At 33.7% G+C, this 27,351-nt stretch overlaps 1 long non-coding RNA gene and 1 other non-coding gene across 2 annotated transcripts in view; one reads left to right on the top strand and one right to left on the bottom strand.

Moving 5' to 3' along the window:
* The window catches only part of LOC112674810 (uncharacterized), a 58,322-nt gene extending 32,068 nt beyond the window's left edge, over positions 1-26,254 (top strand). Inside the window, exon 3 of the long non-coding RNA XR_003145579.1 lies at positions 26,053-26,254. This is a non-coding gene — a long non-coding RNA (uncharacterized LOC112674810). The remainder of the gene's footprint in view (positions 1-26,052) is intronic.
* LOC112675152 (U6 spliceosomal RNA) lies at positions 5,524-5,628 on the bottom strand. Its single transcript, XR_003145784.1, has one exon. It is a non-coding gene; the product is annotated as a U6 spliceosomal RNA (small nuclear RNA).
* Positions 26,255-27,351: the final 1,097 nt, after the last annotated feature.

The following is a 27,351-nucleotide window of genomic DNA, read 5'->3' as shown; positions in this document are numbered from 1 at the left end:
TAGTGCCAAAGTGGAGAAACCCCAAATGATGAATCTAGACTTATTTGTCCAAGATTTTACCTTGATAATGTGGATTTGGATTCTTATATAAAAGTACTTCTGAACCAAGTTCCTCTTGAAAGAATTTTTTTAAGACTGACATATAAAATATTAAAATTTAATTTCTTTAATTTCTAGAAATTCTGGGACTATTAGATATATTGTATTATTGTAACTTATTAACTTGTATAAACCAATCAGGACAGAGCTCTTTTCTTTTGTAAGACCTTGCAATCTAATTTAATACCCTCTAGACATGAAAAAACTTGAAATCACCTGCAAAAAAGCTAAAGACTTTCCTCAATCTCAAAAACACAGAAAGGGCTTGTAGCTTTAGGTCTATAATCTCAGGTAAAAGTAAACACAGAACATGAAAACTCCACAGTTCAGATATCAAAAGGCTAGTCTCCTTTCCAATGAACAGAAAAATGTTTTCTTAGTTGATGAGTTCACAAATAGTCAAACAGAAAAACAAGTCAGATTCTCTGTTGTCTCTTACCTGACAAAGAATAGATCTCCCTTGCAGATTGCTAAATGACAAGACCATACAGATTACCAGTCATTGTTGCAATCAACTAGGAAACATTTATTGGTTACACATAAATTAAATTCATGTACACACAAGGTGCTCAACTGACTGCACAGTCAAGACAGCCTACTACACCATTCCTCCTTGCTCTTGGTTCTAGAAAGCAACCGACAGACTTGACCAAGCACCAAAAATAAAACAAAACTCAAGAAGGGGAGAAAAGAAAGAGAAAGAAAGAAGAAGAAAGAAAGAAGAAAGAAAGAAAGAAAGAAAGAAAGAAAGAAAGAAAGAAAGAAAGAAAGAAAGGAGAAAGAAAGAAAGAAAGAAAAAAGAAGAAAGAAAGAAAGAAGAAAGAAAGAAAGAAAGAAAGAAAGAAAGAAAGAAAGAAAGAAAGAAAGAAACAACTTGTAGAAACTGTAAGTCAAGTCAACAAAGATAAGTTTCCACAGTTGATTGGGAAACCCAACAGGAGTCAAGAAAAAACATGCCTGGGCTTAACAGCTCATTGAGTTAACTTCTTGGACAATGCCATTCTATTGAATCTAGCAGATATGTCCACTTTGGTATTTCAGTGGATGACCTACCAACATGTTAAAGTACAATGTTCAAAGAATTGAAACACAGTTCTCATATGAATATAGAATGAACACAAGTCAAATATTTTATTCATTTTTAAATTTTATTCTGTTTTTTTGAAGTAATCTCCACACTCAACGTGGAGTTCGAACTCATGACCCTGTGATTAAGAGTCATGTGGTTTACCCACTGAGCCAGCCATGCACCCCTTTTATCCAATTTTTTAAATTATAAAGTACCTGACAAGAACTATGAGAGTTTTGATATTTTACTCTATTTGAAAGCGAAAAAGTTACCTGCAGTGGATTCAGGGATGCTAGAAGAAGACATAAGACACCTGGGTAAAAACCAAAAAGAAATTTATTATTTACGGCTTTGCAAGCAGCATGAGCATAAGCATATTTGATGCCAGTTCTTCAAACCACAATTTCTATACAGTGATATGAAAAAGGACAGATAATACCTGCACATGTAGTGGGATTGGATTCTAGGAGAGAAACTCTGAGCTTAGGTAATATGCATTAAGCATGCCTGACCCCCCAGCTCAGGAGGGAGACCTATCTCTACCTTCTGAGACTGTAAGTAAAATTGTGTTTTCGTCTAGAAGCAAATAGATGTATCTTCCAAGGCTGTTTGCTGTATAAACATTCTTGGAAAGATAATTCACAGCAAAGGCAGTTAGTTACCTCTACACAGATATGTAAGAGACCCAGAGAATTGTCTCCTAACATTAGCAATTAAAATATTGAAGCTAATTCAAAAAACATTTTGAAAAACAATCTATTTATAGGCATTTGAGTAAAGTAATGTTAGAATAAAATTGCGAGGCTAGATTTAAACAGGTTTATCCACAGTAAGAAACAAAAATACAATACAGTTTTGGAAGTCAAGTTTTCTATCATGCAGATATCTTCATGATAAGATAAGATAATATGAATTTCACAGTGTCAGGGCTCTAATCATATAGTAAAAAAGAATAATTAAACACAGATAAGAGTGCCAGTTTAATTTTATTAAGGAATTAAATAATCCTCATTTTTTAAATTAAATAATCATCCAGTAGAACATTGAAAATATATCTGTACTCTCTTGGCTTTATTTCCAAATTTTGGATAATTTTTCATAAACTATGAACATAATATAATTTGATGTCCTTGCATGGATACTGAGAATATACTTACTTTCATACTATACTATATATACTTTATATATACTATATGTACTATACTTCTTTGCACAGTAAACATCTTTGCATCCTTCAAAATCTTACCTAAAGCTGTTAGCAAATCTAATGTCCATAGCTGTCATGGTAATAATATTCAGAGTAAAATAGAAGATTATCTAGAACATCAAGATACCCAATTTTCTTTGATAGGTTTGCTCATATCCCAGAAGACAAACAGCATGTCTCCTATCCAGGGATTTATCAACTGTATGAATATTTTTACTTTCTAAATTTTTTTTGCTTTATAAATTTTCTCTATTGTTGGTCATTTTCAATTTCATTTATTTCTGCTCTCACCTTTCCTGTTTCTTTTGTTTGATTTGCTTTGGATTTAATTTTTGTTTTAAGGCTTCTGAGGTAGAAACTTAGATCAATATTGTCAGATGTTTCTGCATGTCTAATATAAACATTTAGAACAATAAATTCCCCTCTACACATTGCTCTCATTGTATCTTACATATTTTGTTACTTTCGTTTTTTCTTTTTTTTAGAGTAGGCTACGTGCCCAGAGTGGAGCCCAACACAGGGTTGAACTCAAGCTCTGAGACCAAGACCTGAGCTGAGATCAAGAGTTGGACACTTAACTGACTGAGCCACCCAAGTGCCCCATATATCTTGCATATTTTGATATGAAGTCTTTTCATTATGATTTAGTAGTAAAATATTTTAGGTTTTTATTGTGATTTCTTCTCTGATCCAGGGTTTATTTGGAAGTAGAATTTCCAAATACTCAGAGAGTTCCTAGATATGTCTTATTAGTATATCCTGCCTTTAATCAACCTTGTTGAGGTGAAATTTTTGTACCAAAAACTGCACTCAATTAAAGTATACAATTTGATGAGTTTTAACAGATATACAACTCTCATGATATCATTGCGAATCAAGATACTGAATTTTTCAACCAACCCTCAAATTTCCTCATGCTCCTTTGCAACTTATTACCTCCCTGCAATAGATGGGTAAAATGATTTAAAAGGTCTATTACATAGACAATTTAAAAAAACTTAGTGTAGCATATTAATATCATATCACGTAGACCTCAAAACAAGGAAATATTAACCAGGATAAAGAAAGATAAATGGTGATCATCCAAATTAAACACGGAAACATCTAACAGACCATACTATGGGTCATACAAGAAACCTCAAAAATTTAAGAAAAAATGAAATGATACAAAATGAAAGAGAAATACAATCTTTGACAATCAGAAGAAGTAGCCTAGCATGTTTTGTGAGGAAAAACAGATTTGTTGTAAAGCTCAGTTTGTTCCATAATAGTAAAGAACATAATGAAGGATAAAACTAGAATGTGTATAGCAAGTTATAGTAAGATTTGAGGAAAGTGAATTTAATTTGCCATGCTTTGTAATATCTGAGTCTTAAAGAAAGCAGACAAAATATGTTAAAATTTTGGCAAAATTTACTTTATTTTCATGTGTTTATTTATAAAGATATGTTATATCTTTTACTAAATTAATGCAATACTAGAATTTTATTTTCTTCCTGTGAAAATACAAATTGACCTTGGAATATTTGGTCTGCTTTTAACAAGAGTAATAAAAGATTATTCATTACCTTCTGTGTAATCTGAAAATTTAGCAAAAATTCTGTATGTCACTCGAATAATTTCTTATAATTTGTACTCTCCTTATTATATTCTTGAGAATTTCAAAAAAAGGACATTTTTTTCAGAACAGCTAAAGTTCCTGACAATTTTGTGACCTTCTTCTATTTTTATTATATATTGTTGTCACTTTGATTTATGTGTAAAAAGCTTTAACTTATCATTGCTCGCAGGTAATTGTGCTCCTGTCTCAATCAAATGACCAAATCTTTTATTATAATTCTTTATAATAATTTCTTTATTCTTTATTTTGCTTCCTTGAGATCAGGTTAGGAGCTTATATTCAAGAATATAAAATCTTTAGGATGCCTTTTTCATTTTTTTTTTATTGTGGTGAAATATACAAAACATAAAATGTACCATCATAACCATTTTTAAGTGTGCAGTTCTGTAGCATTAAGCACAGTAAGTACTTTGACATTGTGCAGCCATCACCACCATCCATCTCTGGAACTTTTTCATCTTCCCCACCTGAAACTGCATACCCGTCAAACAATATCTCCTCATTCCTCCCTCCCCTGCAGCTCCTGGCAACCAACCACAATTCTATTCTCTGTCTTAATGAATTTGACTACCTTAAATAGTTCATGTAAGTGGAATTATGTAGCAGTTGTCATACTGTGACTGGTTTATCTCACAGTGTCTTCAAGGTTCATCCATGTGGAGCATGTGTCAGAATTTTCTTGCTTTTTAAGACTAAATAATATTCCACCTTATATACATTCCATGTTTTGTTTATCCTTCTCATCCTTCAATAGACACACGTGGATTGCTTTCACTAATGCTGCTATGAACATCAGTATACAAATACCTTTTCAAGACCATGCTTTGAAGTCTTTAGGGTGTATACTGAGAAGTGGAATTGCTGGATCATATGGTATTTATTTATTTAGGAATCACCATACCAGTCTTCATAGTGGCTGCATCATTTTATAATTGCTCTAGGAACATCAAGTGTTCCACTTTCTCCACATCCTTGCCAATACTTGTTACTTTCTGTTTTTTGAAAACAACTATACTAATAGTTGTGAAATGATATCTCATTGTAGTTTTAATTTGCCTTTTTCTCCAATGATTAGTGATTAGTGTCTTGTGCTTTTTGGACATTTGTATATTTTCTTTAGAGAATTGTCAATTCAATTCCTTTGCCCATTTTTTTTTTCCTTTGCCCATTTTTAAATCTGGGTTTTTCTCTGTTGAATAGGAGTTCTTTATGTATTTCCATGTATTAAGCCCTAATTAGATATATGATCTACAAATATTTCCTCCCATTTCATGGGTTTCCTTTTCACTCTGCTGAAAGTGTGTTTTGATGCACAAAAGTTTTAAATTTTGAATAGTCCAATTTAGTTTTTATTTTGTTGTCCACACTTTTGTTATCATATCCAAGAAACCATTGTGCCAAACCCAGTGCCATGAAGCTTTTTCCATATGTTTTCTTTTAAGAGTTTTGGTTCACTTTAACTTAATCTCTTGTATATGGTATAATGTTAGACTCCAACTTCATTCTTTGTATGTGAATATTTGTTGAAAAAATATGGAACCCTTTACAAACTTGTATGCCTTACTTGTGCAGAAGCCATGCTTTCTTCTCTTATCATTCCAAATTTGGTGCATGTGCTGCCAAAACAAGCACTAGATGTCTTTTTAAACTAAAATTAAAATTATCTTTGAAATTTCTTGGAGAGCCCCTGGAAAATCACAATGATTTATACATTTACTTTACAAAAAGAGAGATGCCAGAAAGATTTTAGGCTGCCCTGATATAATCTATATTTCTGAATTAGCTTGTCACTATTATAAGAAATTCATGGGGAAAATTGTCAAATGATAGGATAATTTTATACAGATAAAATGTTATTCACATAAAATTTTCTGAGATTGTGCATTATATGAAACAAATTGACAGGCTCAATAGATTTGCTAATGGTTTCATTGTCCATGATATAGTCTTATCTGTGAAAAAAATTTTGATAAAATCCTTATGAAAGAATTATATATTATAGTGTAATGGAAAAGTTTACTGTCTTCAATTTTGATATTGTTCATTACTGTAATAATCTTATCATTTAGTTATACCAAGAAGCAGGCAGTTCTGATTCTTTGATGGTTATAATTCAAAAACTATTCTTCACCAGATCCAGGAGCTATATATATTCTTAAATAGTTCTTCAAGAGAAAAACTTCAAAAACTTAATTTGTAATCCATGTAATGAGAAATGAGAAAACAACTTGTAATCCATATATTGTGACATAATTACTATACCCCAAAGAAATTACTTTATTTGTGGAAAGATCTTCAGAAATAACCTGAAGACACCATTTTGCCTCATCAATGGAAAAAATAATTTAAAAAAATTTTTTTTCTTTTTAAATTTATTTATTCATGATAGTCACACACAGAGAGAGAGAGAGGCAGAGACACAGGCAGAGGGAGAAGCAGGCTCCATGCACCGGGAGCCCGACGTGGGATTCGATCCCAGGTCTCCAGGATCGCGCCCTGGGCCAAAGGCAGGCGCCAAACCACTGCGCCACCCAGGGATCCCGAAAAAATAATTTTTAAACAAACCAGTTCAGTTCTTAAAGAATATGCTAAAATTGCAAGCTCATAAGAGGTGTTTTTGCTCTTTTTGATATATAATATGTAGTTACACACTAATAAATAATTTAACATATGTAATATATGTTAAAGAACATATATTCAGTTCCAAAATAAACATATTACATTTTAAATATTATTCTTGACAAAGTAGGCTTTGTCTTGTATAATTCAAAGAAAATTAAGCACTTCTGTTTTCTTACTGAATAAGGAGTCTAAAGTTATCTGTATATATTTTTAAAAATATTAGATATTAAAATTTAAAATATTTTAACATTAAAATTTTATTCTTTGCTGATATGCTAATATAAAATATTTTCATGTAAGTTCACTTTATTGTATAACATACAAAAACGGGCAAAACAAATTTTTAAAATGTGGAGAGTTCATAAGTAAAAGATTAGAAAATGTTGGGCTGTGTAATTATGTACTAGTTTATAGATAAGTTTCTTAATGAAAACTAGTAATAGGTCTATGTTAGTTAAAACATATTTTGTAATAACTTGATAAAAAGGGAAAAAATTTTAATAGATATATACATAAATTCTAATTGTGTTTAGGCATTCATAAGAATCATCTGTGTTAAAGCACCATTTAAAAATATTGAAGCTGCTCAATTTAAAATTTTTACTGAATTTTTTTATTTGGTTTTTACTAAATTTTAAAACTGTTTTGGGAGAATACTTTGCCATTTTATCCATTTTATAAGGTGGCTAGATAAAATGGACATTTAAAAAAATAAAAAAATAAAATGGACATTTTATTTATTTTATTTATTTTTTAAAAAATGGACATTTTAAACAATGCTTACATAGTAACAATTTAACAGTTAAAAATGGAAACATATATAGCCTTTATAGTTTCAACTTAAATAGGGAGAGGATAAATCCTCTTTCCTTTTCTCTAGTCTGGTTCTCGCAAATTCAAATATTTTGCTAATGGCATATTTAATACTCCTGAGGCTTTCAAGAATGCTAAACCCTCCTATTCTTTATGACACTTATGCAAGTGTCTGAACCTTTCAAAGATTATTATCTTTAATCATTTTGTGTGCAAAGAAACCTCAGGAAACAGTAGTTTGAGAATACTTTCAACATCACCTTAGGTAATTGTTGGGTATACCTTCACCTTCAGAACTTATTTGTGGACATCTCTTTATTACTTGTCCCTGCATGTGACTTCTAGATTCCATACAGTAGTCTGAGGTGTCATCCTGAATTTCAAGGATTTACATAAGGCATTTTTTTCCTCTTAAATTTGTATATTCAGATTATGTGTAGGATTTCTGGCCTACAGTTTATGCAGCTTATGGTGCCACAAGAATATACAAGAGTGGACACTAAAGTTGGTACCTACCAGAGGAAATATTAAAAAATAAGAACAACAACAAAACAACTTTTGGACAAAAGACATTTTTGAGAAGTATTCTTTGGAGGAAGAGGAATTTAAGGCATTTTTTAAAAATTTGTGTTTAAATTCCAGTTTGTTAACGTGCAGTGTAATATTAGTTTCAGGTGTACAATATAGTGATCCCACACTTCCATACAATATCCGCTACTCATCACAAGTGCACACCTTAATCCCCATCACCTGTTTCAGGCTCTGAATAGCAAAGAACATTTTGCATATTGATGATGTCCCCTTCTCCATTCCCTACTACCACCAGGCAAACCTAACCTGTTATTGAGCCTAGGATATAAGAAACAACTGAATTGATTACTGTTGATTCTAATATCCCAATAGTATAAGCTCTAGATGATGAACAACAACTTGGTGTTACCTAGCCATGCCTAATGAAATGGAAGAGAAGGAAAAAGAAATATAATTAGGCATCAAACCACTACAAAGCCAGCTGAATTTTGAGTGCAAGAACAATTATATTATTGTGCATATTATACTAAAATATCTTATCAGAAAAAGAATTATCAATGAAACCATATTTCAGAAGCATTTTTGAAATCAGCCTTTTTGTAGTGCTAGTATCTCTTGCTATTTCCAGTGCAACTGTTCCCATCATTGACAACAACTATTATAATCCTGATCCCAAATCTGGGTGTTCATGCATTTATTCAGCAAACATTTATGTATCAGTTAGACTGCTGCTAGAGTGCACTGATGAGATGATAAGGGTCCTGATCAGCAAAAGAAATAGAAACGACAGATTTAAAATATAATTGAGGTAGAATGTATAGTATATGGAGACTGATTGGAAGAAATATGAAATGGGAGTTTGAGATTTTCAAAGAGCATATAATCATGATTCTCATACAAGAGTAAATTAGATTTTATTTTAGAAAGATTTTATTTCATTTATTAATTAATGAGGAAGTCATCGATGTTACAATTTGATTCAAATGAACTTTAAAGAATCACACATATATAAAGATTAAGTATGTTAAAATTAATTTGCAAATAGTTGCAAAACTGGCTTATTCCATGGGAGGCAGAGAGAAATCAGTTGCATTTACCCCAGATGAAACCCATATGCATGATTTTGGACAGCAATTATTTGCATAGCTATTAGTCATCTACACCTTATAAGAATTGTAAAAGAGCTCAAAGACAATGAGAAGTACAGAGAACCTATAGAATCAGATACAAGTAATGGTATGCTTAGGCAACTATTTAATTTTCCATTGAAGACATCCAGTAATCCTTTTGGCCCATTTCAAAAGACAAAAGGTAAGGAGTTTAATTTTTAAATTTTCAAGTTTATGTTTTTTTCTCAGAGACTTAAAAATAAATACCGACAAGTGCTCTCTATTTCTGGCATCTGGTAATTGGTGTTACTTTTTCAGGGAAGTGATAACAAGGCTCATGGAGTCTTGAGAAGGTTTATTGATCTGAATCTATCAGAAAGAACATGGTAAAACATTGTTGAGAAAATGGGCTCTCGAGTTAGATTGCCAAAGTTCACTTTCTGACTTCATTAATGACTAGCTACTGACTTTGGGCAAGTTATTCACTTTCTCTATAACTCTGTTTCTTCATGCTAAAATGAGAAGAATAACAAGATTTAACTTATAGGACTGTTGAGAGGATTTCATGAGATGGTAAATGTCATGTACCTGACATCTGGTAAGCACTCAGTAAATGCTCTCTATGAGTATCCTGAGTAAAAGGCTCTTAATAGTGCCAGTCTTCTTATAAAGAGTATGTTTGGATGGAAGCTTAAATAAGTTCACAACAGCATTTCCCAGTTTGCTGTAATTTCCATTCGCACACCCTTAGTCCTATCACTTTCAGACCCAACCCCATAAGATGCAGGTAAGAGCATTATCACGAGAGCGAGAAAGAACTACTGCTCCACTGCTTCTGTGGAAGTCTCATTCTATCATCACGTATGCTCTCTTGACATTACACATCCCATGGCACTCACCAGTCTACAGTGAGTATGTTCCAGATAAATCCAAACTCTGACACTGTGGCACTGTGGCTTGGTATCTTCTCTGCAGCAACTATTTATCAATGAAATAAGTTAGTTTGAAAAAGGTAAGAATTTTCAAAATTGCATCAACCCTACATGTCAACTAGGGAAGATAAATATTCTAAAACAAAAGTAAGACATACTATTGGGAAATGCTGAATGACAGACAGCTTGGATAAATCCTATTGCTAAAAAATGAAGGTAAAGGAACACGGAGCAAAGCAGTTTTATACATGCACCCCAGCCACTGAAACAATGAATCTGCAATTCCTTTTATAATTGCAACGAAAGCCTTCAATAATCACAGCTATGCTTTTTAAAAAAACGCTTAAGAGAAAATACTGGAAGAACATGCATCATATTATTAACTAAAATTGGCCAGGATGAAGAGTTGATGGTTTATTTTCATTTTCTTTACATTTTACTCTGCTCTCTGAATTTTATTTATTGATATATATTTTTTATTTACAAGGTTTTGTTTACTTATTTGACAGAGAGAGCACAAGCAGGGGGAGATGCAGAGAGAGAGGGAGAAGCAGACTCCTAGACTGAGCAGGGAGCCTGATGTGGGGCTCGATCCCAGGACCCGGGATCATGACTCGAGCTGAAGGCAGACACTTAACCAACTGAGCCACCCAGGTGCCCCTGCTCTCCAAATTTTATATAATGAATCACTTCAATGTTTAATTAAAAATAAAGGAAACCCCCCCAAAAGAATAAAAAAATAAAGGAAACCCAAACCCACAAAACCCTCAACGATGCCCTTTAAAAGCTTCAGACAGAAGAGAAGGGAAAAATGTAGACATATAAGATAATAAAAATTGTCTTAATTATTTAATTTTTTTCACTAAACATCATACTGCTATGTCAATAACAAACACTTCCCTAAATCATTAATACAGAAAATACTGCTCCTGTAGTGGGAATAGTCTTGAAGAGTTATGGAGCACCTGGCAAAGAAAAGTAGCCAACTTTATGATAGAAACTTTTCTATTCCCCTGGTAAATGCACAGTTGTTATTCCAGCTTAAGCAATAGCAAATGAACACTTCTGTTAAAGTTACCAAGTTACTTACTCCCCCAGTTTCCATAGTAACTTTTTTTTTTTTTGTATATGGTATATGCGTAAGAATCACAAAATTAAGAATGGAATTTTTTTCCAGAAGTAAGATCCAGAGCACAAGGCTAAGAGGTGGGTGGTCTGCGTTTGAAGGGACCTTGAAATAGATCAGCACTTCTGCTCACTTTGTAGGGATCATAATATAATGTTCCTCAGTCAAAGTGAAAGAAGATGGGGAAATGAGAAGAATCAATCCATTAGGGATTTAACTTCAAAAACAGGAAAAATACTGCTTACCACAGCATGCTCATGGCCTGGAGGTAGAGGGCTGGGAAAGTGATTCTCTCAGTGTTTCTTCTGCTGGTCCCTAGAAAGGAATGCATAGGTTACATATAGAAAATTCCTTTTTTTATGGTAACAGCAGCTTCCCCCAGGGCAACAGGAAACAGGGAGGAAAGAGTTTTTGCAGGTCTGTGGTGGAGTTAGGTGAACTTTTTGGCAAACAATCAGACTTCATCAGGCTCCAACTCTGTCACCAAGACCCTAAGCCATCTTGCTCTTTTTTCCCCTTTACCATATCAAAGCTTACTCAACAATCTGGATAAATGTTCTCAAAATGTAAATAGTTGATTACATGTCATTATGTTAGATATTTGCTCACAATCAGGAATATGCTCGTAACCTAAAGGAATGATGCTCTAAGGATGGCACTTAAGACATAAAGACGTGTTAGAAAAGAATCCTTTGGGGACCTAAATTACACGCCTATAGCTGCATTCTTATAAAGCTATAAAGATATCTGGAAAGATTTATATATTTCTTCCATTTTTAATTGCAGTGAAAAACATAAAATTTATCATCCTAATATTTTTTAAGTGTACAGTGCGTAGGGTTAAGTATATCCTTGTGCAATGCATCTTCTGAACTTTTTTATGTTGCAAAACAAATTCTATACTTATTACACAACAACTCTCCATTTTTCCCGGCCCCACCCCTTGGCAACCACTATTTTACTGTTTTATGAATTTGACTACTTTAGATATTTCATATAAATGGAAGCAGACAGTGTTTGTCTTTCTGTGACTGGCTAGTTTCACTCAGCATAATGTCTTCAAGTTTCATCCATGTTGTACCATGTGACATGACTTCCATCCTTTTTAGAGCCAAACCATATTCCATTGTTATGTATACACCCCCTCTTGGCTATTGTGAATAATGCTACTATGAACGTGGGTGGACAAATTCTGCAAGATCCTGCTTTCAATTCTTCTGGATATGTGCCCCAAAGTGGGAATGCTGGATCATCTGTTAAGCCTATTTTTAATATTTTGAGGCACCTATGTACTTTTTTCTACATCAAATGCAACATTTTGCATTTTCAAGAACAGTATACAAGGATTCCAGCATTCTTGCCAATACTTGTTATCTTCTGTTTTTTTTTTAATAGTAGCCATCCTAATAAATGTGAAATAATAATATGGTAATTTTGAAGATTTATAAATTTTTGGTCTTAAATTGGTGCATTTATTTTTTTGTTTACTCTTGAAATTTTATTTAAATTAAATTAATTAACATATGATGTATTATTGGTTTCAGAGGTAGAGGTCAGTGATTTATCAGTCTTTATATAAGACCCAGTGATCATGACACCATGTGCCCTCCTTAATGTCCTTTTTGAAACTTCTTTTTTCCCCAATTTATAAATGTTGCCTATAACTTCACTCAATTGTAATATTGTACACCTGCAAATATTACAATACTTGACAAATAATGATACACAGGAATTTAAAAGCGTAGTGATTTTCCAGTGCTCACAAGAAATTGGTGATACCTTGAAGGCTGAATTTGAAGCTATGAACCCCCCAGTTATTTACTTAAGTCCTGAATGTATACATAAACTCCTGGCTTCCATGTTCTGTTATTATTTCTCTATGCTAAAATATGTATTTTTTACATGGATATCGATGCCTCCAAATTTTTATGAAGAACATACATAAAGCCATGTATTTTTTCACATTTTAACATAAAAGGGACTCTTTACAATAAGTTACTTAAATGAAAATGAAGAGAAAATTATTTCTGATTAATAATAAGCATCATAAAGCACAACTTTTTGATACAGCTTTAAGAAAATGTAAAAGCCATAAATCTGAGGCAACAAAAGGAAGTCTGTCAAAATAACACAAGAAATTACAGAGCAATTTAATGTTTCAGAAAATATGTAATTTTCAATTTAAAAGATGTTATCTTGATGGTTTGTGTGAAATGCTTATTTAAAATTATGTAATAAAGTCCAGTAGAGCACCAAAATGCAGTCAAAATTGATTCATTTATATGTATTAAACTATAATTTTACAGTTCTTTGGATGATTTTGACACACGTTGAAGTTTGAGAACCTTTTCCCTAGATCATTTTTCACCTCAGTATGACATTGAAGGACATTGTACCCAACTTATCACTCACTTTCAAATTTTGCCCATTTTTTTAATAGCAAATAAAAATGTTAATACTTTGTACTCTTTATTTTCTGAGGTCTTGAAAATGCCTCCCAATGTCACTTCCACATTTAGGGTCATCTTCTGTCTCTTACTCCTCAGGCATTTTTTATAGGACGAGTCCCAAATATTAAATAAAGTGAAGTGTTAATGTTATATTTAAATAAAATAATCTTTATGCATATAATTTCATATAATTTATGGGAAAATCTGAGAGATGTGGTTATTAGCCAAATTATAATGGAGACTACCAAAGCTCTATATTTGCCACGGTAGACCTTACAAAAGATCTCATGTTATCATGCTGGTAATGTATTATTTCTTCTGCATAATAAATGTTATTGTTAAATGAATAGTTAACATTGATTCTTTTGTTGCACATTCCTAGCAAAATTATAGTTCTTTCTAGGTGTGCTGACAGGACTAATTTCCAATCTCAGTTTTTTAGAACTTTGTTCTTTCTTTATACAATACTCTGAAACAGTTCTAAGCAGTCTAGGAGGAAGAAACTTTCAGCGGTAATATGTTCTATTTCACACTGATTCTCATGAGTCATCTCAATAATATGTTGTTTTGAAGATCAGCAGCTGGAGGAAAAGCAGAACAGAAATAATGCATGAAGTTTTAAACTTCATAGTACACCCAGAAATCTCTATGCAACTGGTACATGTAAGGCTGTTTATGCTTTTTGACTTTTCTGTACCTTAAATCTACTGCTCAAAAATGTGATCACATCCGTATGTAGCCACAAGCATGGTATAACATTTGTCTAGCAAACTGAAGGAAAACAAAAGAAATATATTTATTTCTAAATGTCCCCTTTTAATTATAAACATGTTTATTGTAGACAATTTGAGAAACACAATCTAAAAACAAAAATAACATCACTTGAAATTCCACCTTCCAGAATAACTATAATAAATATTTTCATCTTCATAAGAAAAATGTATTTATGTTATATTTATGTTAAGACATATATATAGTTCAGAAAAAAGCTATAAAAAATTCTCCAAAATGTTGAAATGAATTGTACAAACATCAAATAATACCTTGCATTTTTATAGTAATATAGTATAGATGCCCATGTCCAAGAATCTTGGCACAAGCACAAATTCCAAATATCCTGATGAAAAAGCTGAATTTTTAATCAGATCAGGCATAGTTAGTCTAAGCTAATCTGTTCATTCTGATTTTGTCCATTGATATATTCACCCATGTAAAGTGGGAGAAAAATGCCACCACCACACTGAGATGACATTGTATTTTTTTTCTTCTGTAAAATCACCTTGAAAAATAAGAGTTATACAAGAAAAGGAACAAATCTAACAGCCTTGGAGACAAAGCAGGGTGTCATTATCATACAGAAAATTTGAGGAATTTCTTGAAAATACACAATAGATAGTGGGATGAGTGCTAGAAACCTCAGAGGAATGCAAACCACTGAGCCAGGAGGGTTGATAATGTGAGCAGGCCATAGGCCAATTAATGAGCCAGTTCATTAAAGAATTGTGCAATAGTTGGGACAGATCCAGTTTGAATGATCTTTAGCTCACAGGCTAAATCCCGTTAGAAGAATTAAATAAGCTGGAAATTCTGTCTTATGGGAAATAGAGATCCACTGTGAGCCTCTGTGCTAAAATAAGGTTAAAAAAAAGTAAAATCTGACCCTAAGGTGGGCATGAATGGACATGAAGAAAACACCAAGGACATGTAGCTATAGGTTAAAATGAGTTGAATCACTCTGATCCTTTCCTTATCTCACCATCTCAGGCAGCTCAGTAGGTTGTCTGTTTATCTATGGGCCCTTCAGAAAAGTTGCCTTTTATCCTCTGGCAAGAAGCATTCCTTAAGCTCTCCTCCACTACACTTAGGAACCTAAAGTTACTTCTTGTGGAACAGTTCTCAACAGGATAGAAAACTTGAGAATGGCCAAAGCTTGAAAATGACCAAAGTTCATGACCTTTATACTGATGATCCAAATCCTTCATTTATAAATGTGAATACAAAACAGTGAGTTATAAGGCATTTTTAGGAAAATGAAGAGCAAGAGAGATACCAAAATCAATACACAAATATGGAGAAAAAAGATGGTCTTCTAAAAGTTTATAATTCATACCTTCAAATAGATTTGAAAAGTGATTTCACCAAAAAAAAAAAAAAAAAAAGTATCAGAATAAGAGGATTTTTCAAAATTAAAAGCATGGCACTATGGTATTAAAAAAAAAGAAAAAACTCCATTGTAGAACTGACAGGCAATAAAACACTTGTCGAATAACCTAATGACTGAAAGATAAAGTAGGAAGAAGTTCACTTTTTAGGTGCTAAGCAAAGAGGTGGAAAATACGAGAAAATTAGTTAAGAAACTATATAGTAGCATTTGTCATTCTTTCTAGCTACTCAGCAATTTTGAACATCTTTCCAATATTGGAGGAATTTCCCATCTTATGAACATCACCAGGATAGAAGCCACTTTCTTTCTCAGCCTCTCTTGTTTGAAGGTAAAATTTGATTAGTTAAAAATAAATATTGTAAACTCCAGGGCAATCCCTATTAAATTATTTTTTAAAAAGAAGCATAATTAATATAATAAAAATAAGTGGAATCACAAAATGCTCAGTTGACACACAGGAAACAGAAAAAGGGAAGAAAAAGGAACAAAAAAAGTTCAATGAATAGAAATTATTCACAAACAAGGTAGATATTTGTCAAACTATCAATAATCACTTTAAATGTGAATGGCCTAAATACATCAATTAAAATACATAAATATCAGAATGGATAAAAAATTCAAACAAAACTATATGTTGTTTACAGAAAAGCTACTTTAAATATAAAGACATAGATTAAAGGAAAAGGCATATAGAGATATACAATACTAATGGTAATAAAAATAATAAAAATGAAATCTAGAGTAGCTATATTAATTAAAAAAAAGCATAGTCCAGAAAAGAAAATTATTAGGAAGAAAGACATATATTACATAGTGATAAAGATATCAATTCTCCAAGAAGACCTAACAATTGATGTATACATACCTAACAACAGGCCTTCAAAATACATGAAGCAAAAGTGATAGAACCATTAGGAGAAACAAATAAATACACTATTACATGTAGAGACTTACACCCCTCTGTAGGCAATGCATAGATCAAGCAGGCAGAAAATCAATAAGAATATAATTGACTAGAACAGTACTATCAATCAACTTGATCTAATTGATATTTATAGAATACTCTATGTGATAGAAGCTGAATACACATTCTTTTCAAGTCCATCTGGAGTATTCATGAAGGTAGACTATACTCTGGGACATAAAAGTAGTCACCTTCAAAATTTCTAAAGAATAGAAATCATACAAAGTATAGTCTCAGATCACACTGGAATTAAACTGGATCAACAAAATTCTAGATTTGAAAAATTCCCAAATATTTAGAGATTAAACAATATACATTTTTTGATACATGAATCACTAAAGAAGCCTCAAAAGAATAGAAAAATTTTGAACTAAAGAAAATGAAAATACAACTTACCAAATTTGTGGAATGCAGATAAAACAGTGCTTAGCAGGAAATTTTTCTATATTAGAAAAGAGGAAAATCTAAAATTAATTATCTTAGGAAACTAGGGAAAGAAGAGCAATTTATACCTAGAACAAGCAGAAGAAAAGAAATAATAAAAATTAAAGCAGAAAAAAAAAAATTAAAGCAGAAATTAATCTTGAGTCAGATATTGAAAGGAGGAAAACAGTAGGAAAAATTATCAAAACCAAAAGTTGCCATAAAAAAATGACTAGTAAAATTGATAAAGCTGTGGCCAGGCTAGCCAGAAGAAAGAGAAGACACAAATTATTAACATCAGATATAGAAGAGGGGTCATCACTACAGATCCTATGGACATTAAAAAGATAATAAAGGAATACTATGAATAACTCCATGCCCACAAATTTGATAATTCAGATGAAACAGACCAATTCCTTGAATGACACAATTTGCCAAAACTTACAGAAGGACAGACATTATTTCTATCTATTAAAGAAATTTAATAAACAATTAGTAATTTTCTATCCAAAACAGAATGCACCAGGCACAGATGGGTCTACCGGTGAATTATACCAAACATTTAAAGAAATTGTACCAATTCTTTAATTCTCTTTCAGAGGATAGAAGCAGAGAGAATAATTCCTAATCATTGTACATTAGCATTACTCTAATATCAAAACCAGACAAAGACATTACAAAAAAAGAAACCACAACTGAATTTCTCTCACAGACATAGGTGCAAAAAGCCTCAACAAAGTCTATAAAAAGAATTATACATCATGACCAAGCAGGATTTATCCAATAATGCAAAGCTGGTTTAACAATAAAAAATCAGTTAATGTGGGGTTCCTGGGGAGCTTAGTTGGTCAAATATCCAACTCTTGATTTTGGCTCAGGTCATGATCTCAGGGTTATGGGATTAAGCCCTGAGTCAGTTTCATGCTCACCAAGGAGTCTGCTTGAGATTCTCTCTCTTCCTCTCCCTCTACTCCTCCCCCTGCACACACACACTCCATCTCTCAAATAAATAAAATCTTTAAAAAAATATCGATTACTGCAATCCATCATATCAACAGATTAAAAAAGAAAAGTCATAGTATCATATCAATAGATGTAGAAAAAAGTATTTGATATAATCCAACAGGATTCATGACCAAAACTTTCAGCAAGCTAGGATTAAAGGAGAACTTTCTTAACTTGATAAAGAATACCTACAAAAATCCTGCAGTTTACGTCTTATTTAATGGTGAGAAACTTGAAGCTTTTCTACTAAGATCAGGCACAAGGCAAGGATGTTCCTTCTCACAACTCTTTATTGAACACCGTGCTGGAACTCCTGGTTAATGCAATAAGATGTGAAAAGGAAATACAATGTATAGAGATTTGGAAGGAAGAAATAAAACTGTTTTTGTTAGCAGATGACATGGTCATCTATGTGGAAAATTAGAAAGAATTGACAAAAGGACCCTTACCACTAATAAGCAATTATAGCAAGGTTTAAAGGTACAAGGTTAATGTACAAAAGGTAACAGCTTTCTTTTTACCAGCAGTGAACAAGTGGAATTCTACTATTCATACTTTGAAAATTGAGTCAATTATACGAAGTGGTTATATAAGATTTGAACATATTTGAGACAACACCAGCATAAAAATACATTTCAAAGTGTCAAAGTTAAGATCATATGAGTTTTAAGGTGACAGAATTATTGTCAATGCAGGGCATGAATGACATGTAAAAGTCAGGACTCTGAAGAGAAAACACAGGGGAGATAAGGAATATCATAAGTAAATTGGGCAACAATAGTTTGAGTTTACTCCTGGGCTATATGATGGGAAGATGTTTCCTTTGTGAAATTATTCTTCTTGAGTTGATGAGGGCAGACAAAATTTGTTTGAGTAATAGATGCTTTCTGAAGACCTAGAATCTTTGGCTTCATGTCTCCCACAATGGGTCTGCTGCTATGGGTCCCCACCAAGAAAATCTAAATACATATATTAGAAGAGAAATGTCAAACTTTCCCCATCAGTGCTAGGTTTCCTCTTGATGTAAAAGAAAATGGAGCAACCTTGGAAGCAGGTAAAAACAAAAACAAAAACAAAAACAAACAAACCTCAACTGGAGCAGTCAAAAAGAAAGAGTAAATGACAGGGAAAACAAAATGGACCCCAGAAAATGTATCCCACCTGCTGCAGCAAAGGGATGTTAAAAAGGTGTATCTCTGATGCGATTAAAGCAGCAATGGAGACTCTAGGTCTATAAAGGTAAGGGTCAGAAGAATGCATAGAGGAGAAAAGACCAGATTGATCCTTCTTAGATCCCTGAGGATAGGTTTTGGAGGCATTACCAGTAACTACGGTTCAGAATTCTGCTGAGTTGGAGTCTCCAGTTGACTATATGTGAGGCAAGTAAGAAACTGCACCAGAAGACCAGATTCAAAGGCCTAAGAATTTCCAGGGCAATAAGAAAAGAATGAAAAGTGCTTTGGGAACTTTGTAGGAAATGAAGAAACACAGACAGTAAGAGATTTGGAGAACAGAGAAAGCAATGAAATGAATTATACTTAAATTATTCCTTGATACAGATGTGGAGGGATATGTTCAAAATGGCATGGAGCATTGTCATGATTTAAAGCTCTGCTCAGTTCAGTCCTGGGTGCCAGCAGTGGAAGATACAAAAGGGGGGAAAATAAGTGCTTTAACTATGCAGGATAGACCCACACCAACAAACCACACCGCAAATTTTTTAATTTTTCAAAGACAAGAATAAATCAAATGAAATTTCTGGACAATAAAACTATGTGCATAGTTGGATATTATTGCGCAAATATGTTGAAAACATGGTGGCAGAATTGATTTCTTAATAGAGGACTACTTTTAATTGGGGTGAATTTCATAGGTTTGGGACTCAGAAGAGCTGGTTCTGAGTTAAATACTCCCTTATAGGAAAGGTTCAAACTAAACTGTTTTTTTCTTTTGGTTCATAATTCTCTTTGCTCATCTTTCTTAATACAAGTAGATCAGAAGCAATGTGGATCTGGACTGTACTATGTGTCAGAAACCGAGTTGTCTACTTGAACTTCATCTGTTATTTTCTTTCTCCTTAGAAGCAGGTCCCAGAGTTTTAGCTGGATGTGACACATGTGAAGTGAAATATTACTTTTCTATCCTCCCACATCTCCTCCCCAACACATAACCATAACCAAGGTCAAACCAATGAAATATTAGTAAAAGCATGTGGGATTTTAGCTTAAAGGGAGCTGACTCAGAAGGACCCCTTTTTGTTTTTCAGCCTTTCCTCCTTCTTCTGGCCAGTGGCCATCTAAGACTGGAAGATGGTGGAACAGCAGCTGGAAGTCTAGGTCTCTATTGATACTATAGAGCCACTTCACCACCCAGGACTGTCTTTTTTTTCTTTCTTTCTTTCTTTCTTTCTTTCTTTCTTTCTTTCTTTCTTTCTTTCTTTCTTCTTTCTTTCTTTCTTCTTCTTTCTTTCTTTCTTCCTTTCCTTTCCTTTCCTTTCCTTTCCTTTCCTTTCCTTTCCTTTCCTTTCCTTTCCTTTCCTTTCCTTTCCGTTTCTTTTCTTTTTTTTCTTTTCTTTTTTTCCTTTCTTTTCTTTCAAAGATTTATTTATTTATTTGAGACAGAGAGAGAGAGAGGAGGGGCAGAGGGAGTGGGAGAGAGTAGTTTTCAACAGACTTCTTACTGAGCCCAGAGCCTGACTGATGCAGGGCTCCATCTCAGGATCCCCGAGATCAGGACCCGAGCCAAAACCAAGATTTGGATGCTTAACCGATTGTGCCACTCAGGGGTCCCAACCCCTGGACTATTTCTTTTTGGTCTTTCATTTGAGAGAGAAATAATCTCTATCTTGCTTTAGCTACTGTTACTTTGGAGTTTTCTTTTACATGCAGCTAAAACTAAAACTGACTGATGCATACAACACATTTAGGCTTAAGAACATCATTTTGCTTGGTTAAGATCTTTAAGGGGTGTGGAGCATAGTGGTTGTATGTGTATAACTGTAATACAGGCATACTTGGGAGATACTGAGGGCTCAGTTCCAGACCACCACAATAAAATAAGTCAAATACATTTTTTGGTTCCCCAGTGCATTAAAAAGTTATGTTTGCATTATACTGCAGTCTATTGAGTGCACAATAACTTTATGCTAAAAAATGCTGTACATACCTTAATTTAAAATTACTATATTGCTAAAAAAATGCTAAGCATCATCTGAGCTTTCAGTAAGTCATAGTCTTTTTGCTAGGAGATTGTCTTGCTTCAATGCTGACGACTGCTGACTGATCAGGGTGGTAGTCACTGAAGGCTGGATAAAGCCACTGCTTTATCAACAAAGTTCATGTTATATTCTGAATTCTTTATTGTCATTTCAACAATCCTTCAACTATCCTCAATAGTAGATTCCATCTCAAGAAACACTTCCTTGGGCTCAGTCAGTTAAGGGTCCAGCTCAGTCAGTTAAGGGTCATGATCTCATGATCTCAGGGGTGTGGGATAGAGCCCCGCCTAGAGCTCTCTGCTCACTGAGGAGTCTGCTGGAGATTCTCTCTCTCCTTTTCCCTCTGCCTCATACCCTTCTCAAGCTCTAAGTAAATAAAATCTTTAACAAAAAAAAGGAAGAAACTCTTTCTTTGTTCATCCATAAGAATCATCTTTTCATCTACTGAAGTTTTATCATGAAATTGCAGGAATTCACTCACATCTTCAGGCTCTTATAAAAACATCAAAGATCACTGATCACAGGTCACCATAGCAAATACAATAATAGTGAAAAAATGTGAAATATTGCAAGAATTACCAAAATGTGGCACAGAGACACAGTGAGCAGGTGATGTTGGGAAAATGCTGCCAATACACTTGCTTGATACAGGGTGGCCACGAACCTGCAATTTAAAAAAATACAGTATCTGTGAAGTACACTAAAGTGAAGTAGAATGGAATGAAGTTTGCCTGTCTTATGAGTTCTATTGATTGTTTTTTTTTTTTTTAAAGTGACACTGGGATTGAATTTGAGGGATGCCAAAGAAAGTACCAGCATCCCTTTAGGACCAGACAGCCCAAACGTAAGGGACCCTACTCCACCCAGAGTACAATAACACCCTACTGATTAGACTGAATGGAATAAGAAACTAAACGGGACAAATTGTGAACTCCGACCTAATTCAGAAGGACATTTCTTTTCACTTTAATTTCTCCTAGAGAGAGCAGGGGGGTTGATATATTCTAACTTGGCTTTGGCATCATATGGTTTTCTAAATTGTCTATACAGTCTAATGTGTGTTTTGCTGAGCATAATTTGAGATTAAAATAATAAATGGGATGAAATTTTGGCCTAGGCTATGGAATGTTTTATTTTTATTTATTTTTTTATGGAATGTTTTAGAATTAATTAAAATCCTATTATGACAGATTTCAGAGATTTCTGGGAATAAAACTAAACTGTCCATCACTGGGCATAGATGAACAAAGTAGCAGTATCTGTTACTAGGGAGATGCCCAAGAATAGGTATTGGCTTACCTTGTCAAGCTACTGGTGGCTCCTTCTCCAAATGTGACAGCCATCTCATAGTGTGGGTTGTTAAACCTAACCAGATAATAGAATGAGGAACTCGGAAGGGTAGAAGGAAAGCATTTTCTATCTTACCTTACTTCATACAGTAGCTCATCTAACAAGAGCTTGTCCTTCTGGGGGCATTCTGGTGAGGAAACTCTCCCCTGTAGTATTAGAAAGATGAAGGTGACAGTCATTGTTTCTTCATGGCCCAACACAAGGCATTTGTTCTTCCTTGCTGAAAGCTTCTGGCAACAGAATGCTATCCATTTCTTTGCTCTAGCTCTTGAATTCCAGAAGGCCATGTGCATTGAGGTGAAGAGCAAGGTTATAAAGCTATGGGGGATTGTATGACCTCTGGTGAACTGTACTATGAATACTCCACTGGTTGTTTTTTTTTTAAGATTTTATTTATTTATTCATGAGAGACACACACACACAGAGAGAGAGAGAGAGGCAGAGACACAGGCAGAGGGAGAAGCAGGCTTCATGCAGGGAGCCCTATGTGGGACTCGATCCTCGGTCCCGAGGATCACGCCCTGGGCTGAAGGCGGCGCTAAACCGCTGGGCCACCCAGGCTGCCCACTCCACTGGTTTTGATATAGAAATGCAAACATCAACCAGAGAGAGAATATGTTTGTATTATATTTATTTTAGTATAATTAACACTAAGTATATGAATATATTTATGCTTGTTATACCTATATTTATTATATTTACATTTATTTTATTATTCTACATTATACCATAATGTAGAGCACATCAAATAATGATCGAATACAACACATAATATATCCTATTTAAGACACTATATTATGCTTACATTTATTTACTATACTACTCTACAATTACAATAAATATAAAATTTATTGAACATAACATACAATATTGTATTGGTCTTCTAGGGCTGCCATAACAAAATAGCTGGGTAACTTGAACACAGAAATTATTTTTTCACAGTTCTGGAGGTTGGAAATCCAAGATGAGGTGCCCCATAGATTTGGTTGCAGATGACCTTCTTCCTGACTTCACATGGTCTTTCCTGTATGTGTATGTGCTACCTCCAAGTTGAGAATTAGGGCTTCAACATATGGATTTTGGGAGAACAAAATTCAGCCCATAACAAATATTTTATATAGATTATATGGATTAGCCATTTATGGAATACATAAGTGTGGGATTAATCAACTTTTAAAAATCCAATATAAAATTATCTAATCCATCTAAACTACATTTTTAAATTAATAAGCATCACATACACAATCTTTGTAGTAGGTATAGACCTTTTAATCTCTAGGTATGTGTCTGTGATAGTCCATTAATTATTTTGTTGTAGGGATGCTATCTCTTCAAAGTGGCCCTCTAGGCCATCACTTTGGATTGGAATCACTATGCAGGTCTTTGTCACATTGACTTTCAGAGTTTCTCCCCAGAGATTTGATCTTCCAAGACGAGAGGAACAAAGTGACAGCAGATATTATGCAGCAGAACTAGGTGTCATCAAGTTCTAAGTGATAAGGATTTTTATACTTAGTGAACCCTGACATGTTGGTTCTAGAATGGTTAGCTTTCCTGATAGGAGTTGTTGTTGGAATGGAGACAACTGTTATACATTTGTATCAATATTGTCCTGAGGACAAACTGGAGCTTATGTTCTATATTCTGTACACTTATGGAATCTACACAGGCTTGTCTTACAAAGGTAGGCTTCTGGGTATTATCTGTCTTTCTCTTGCTCCCCTATTAAGCTCTTGATGGGTATGAAGCACACTTCTCACCTCATGTCCACAACTGAAATGGGAGAGAAGTAGGAGGACAACTTTAACCTAAGGCCCAAATTGCATTCTACAACTTAGCTTTACCATAATAAAGATGCATTTTATACCAACGAAACTAAGCTGGTTTTTGAAAAGATAAATAAAACACACAAACTTTTAGCTAGACTCAAGAAGAAAAAAAGAGAAAGGACAAAAATAAAATCAGAAATGAAAGAGGAGATATTTCAGCTGATACCACAAAAATACAAAGGATCATTAAAGACTATCATGACTAATTATATACAAAAAAATTAGACAGCCTAGAAGAAATGGATAAATTTGTAGAAACATATAATGTACCAAGGCTAATTCATGGAGAAACAGACTCTTAAACCAATCGCTAGTAAGGAGATTGAATCAGTAATTTAAAAAATCTCACAACAAACAAAAGTCCAGGATCAGATGACTCTGCTGGTGAACTCTATCAAATACTTAAAAAGGAAGTAATAGCGATTCTTCTCAAACTCTTTCAAAAAATAAATATACATATTGAATTTTATGTTGTATACCTGAAACTAATACATTATATACCAAATATATCTCAATCTAAAAATAATAAAGAAAAGAATGCTTTTAAATTCTTATTTAACTTCCTGTGTTCATTTTCAAGTAGGTTCAAGAGAGGAGAGAGGTAATTAGTGAATGTTCTCCTAACCCCAAAATTGGGTTTTGATGAGGTTTAGCCCCTAGTAACAAAACTTAAGCCCAATTCTCAGAATTGGGCATTATTTCAGTGTTGGACTAATGGGGAAATTTGATATGCCATGTGTGGTCCTAAAGCTAGTAAAATGCCATCACCCTACTGTGAGTAATCTTAAGAATTGCGGGTAGTGTTGAAACTCGGGGTGGTACTTCAATGACTCAAAGTTATAGAAATGAGCAAAACATAGTCTTAAAATAAATTTTGGCACAGATTGTAGGATGTTATGCTATTTTATTAGACTTTAACGTAAGGTTGATGTAAATAAGATTTAAATAAGGTTGAAACCTCTTAGTAATAGAATAGAAAAATATTTTTATTAATTTTAAAGAACTTTTACCTATAATGAATGAATTTTCATGAGGAGCTGTTTTTGAGTATAATGCCCACTCATTTCTTTCATGGTTTATGACATGCACTGCTTGAGAAGAACTAGCCAATGACACAAAGTTATGTAAGCGAAAATTAATTTGGATTCTGTGATTTTCTTATCTAAGGTCTATAATGCCAGATCATTAATGATCTTCCAGAGGTTCTCTTGCTTTCTCTTTGGCATTTTTGTCATGGGTCAAAATGGTATTCTGGAAGTTATACTGATTTGCTGGAAAGTAGGATTCTAGATGTACCTGTGTCACCTATCTGTAGGGATTATCCAGGAATAGAATTAGGAAACTTTACTGTGTGCAAAAAGAGTTCCTTGGGAGGAAAGAGCCAGGTAGCCACCTTTTTTAAATTGATCCTTTCTAATTCTCAAATAAGTACTAATCAAAATTTTAAAAATTTAACAAATTTGGTATATTCTACAAAAATAACGCAGATGCCAAAAATTAATAAAGATTCTTTTTTTGCAGCAAATGATGATGACATAATGCCTGTTCACAAATGGCTTGGGCAACTATGCTAAGAACAATTGGGATCTTCTGGCTGGAGAATCCTTGGGTGCTCATCCTTCAACTGCACTAGTCCAAGGTCTGTGCCCAGCACTGTGTCCCCCAAACCCTAGTGTCTGGCACAATGAAAGAAATCAATAAATATTCGGGCTCACAGACACACAGACACACTCATTCATTCATTCATTTCCATCGATTCCAGATTCTTTCCTATATAATACTTAAAAAAGCCAGAAATCAATAAACACACACACACACACACATACTCACTGTTTATTTATTTCCATCCAGATTATTTTCTACATGTATTCAAAGAACTCAGAAATCAATACATACATTTATTTATATCTAGCTTTTCTATATATATTTAAAGATAGAAATCAATAAATATACAGATATACATATAGACAGAAGTGCATTTAATTTATGCATGCATAAATTAATGCATAAATTCATTGATTTTCATTGAGATTATTTTCTACATATATTCAAAGAGCCCATTAGTCAATTAACATACACATACAGGGGTGTCTGGGTGGCGCAGTCAGTAAGGTAACCAACTCTGTTTTGGACCAGGTTGTGATCTCGGGGTGGTGAGGTTAAGCCCCTTGTTGGGCTCTGCGCTCAGTACCCAGCCAGCTTAAAAAACTCTCTCTTTCTTCTTGTTCCCGTCCCACTCCTCTCTCTTTTAAATAATAAAATTTTGGGGATCCCTGGGTGGCTCAGCGGTTTTGCACCTGCCTTTGGCTCAGGGCGGATCCTGGAGTCCCGGCATCGAGTCCCGCATCGGGCTCCCGGCATGGAGCCTGCTTCTCCCTCTGCCTGTGTCTCTGCCTCTCTCTCTATCATAAATAAATAAAAATAAATCTTTAAAAAAATAAAGAAAGAAAGAAATTCTTAAAAAATATATATACAGACACATACACGGGCACACAGACACATACACACTTTATTTCCATCCACATTCTTTTTTATATATATTTCAAGAAGCCAGAGATCAATAAATATACAGAGGCACAAACACTAAATAATTTATAATCGTATTTTTTACTGTATATATTTAAAGCCAGAAATCAATAAATATACAGACACACAGACACACACAGATGAGTACGTGTGCAGGCACATACATAAACACACGTTTATTTAATCTCTAGGTACTTTTCTCTATATATTTAAAGAAGCCAGAAATCAATAAATTTACAGATACACATACACACACACACAGACACACACATTTATTTACTTCCACTCCAATTC

Source organism: Canis lupus, chromosome 14 (assembly GCF_003254725.2).
Source record: "Canis lupus dingo isolate Sandy chromosome 14, ASM325472v2, whole genome shotgun sequence".
Taxonomy (NCBI): Eukaryota; Metazoa; Chordata; class Mammalia; order Carnivora; family Canidae; genus Canis; species Canis lupus.
Note: the sequence above shows the minus strand (reverse complement) of the source record. Positions and strands in the feature narration are given on the sequence as shown.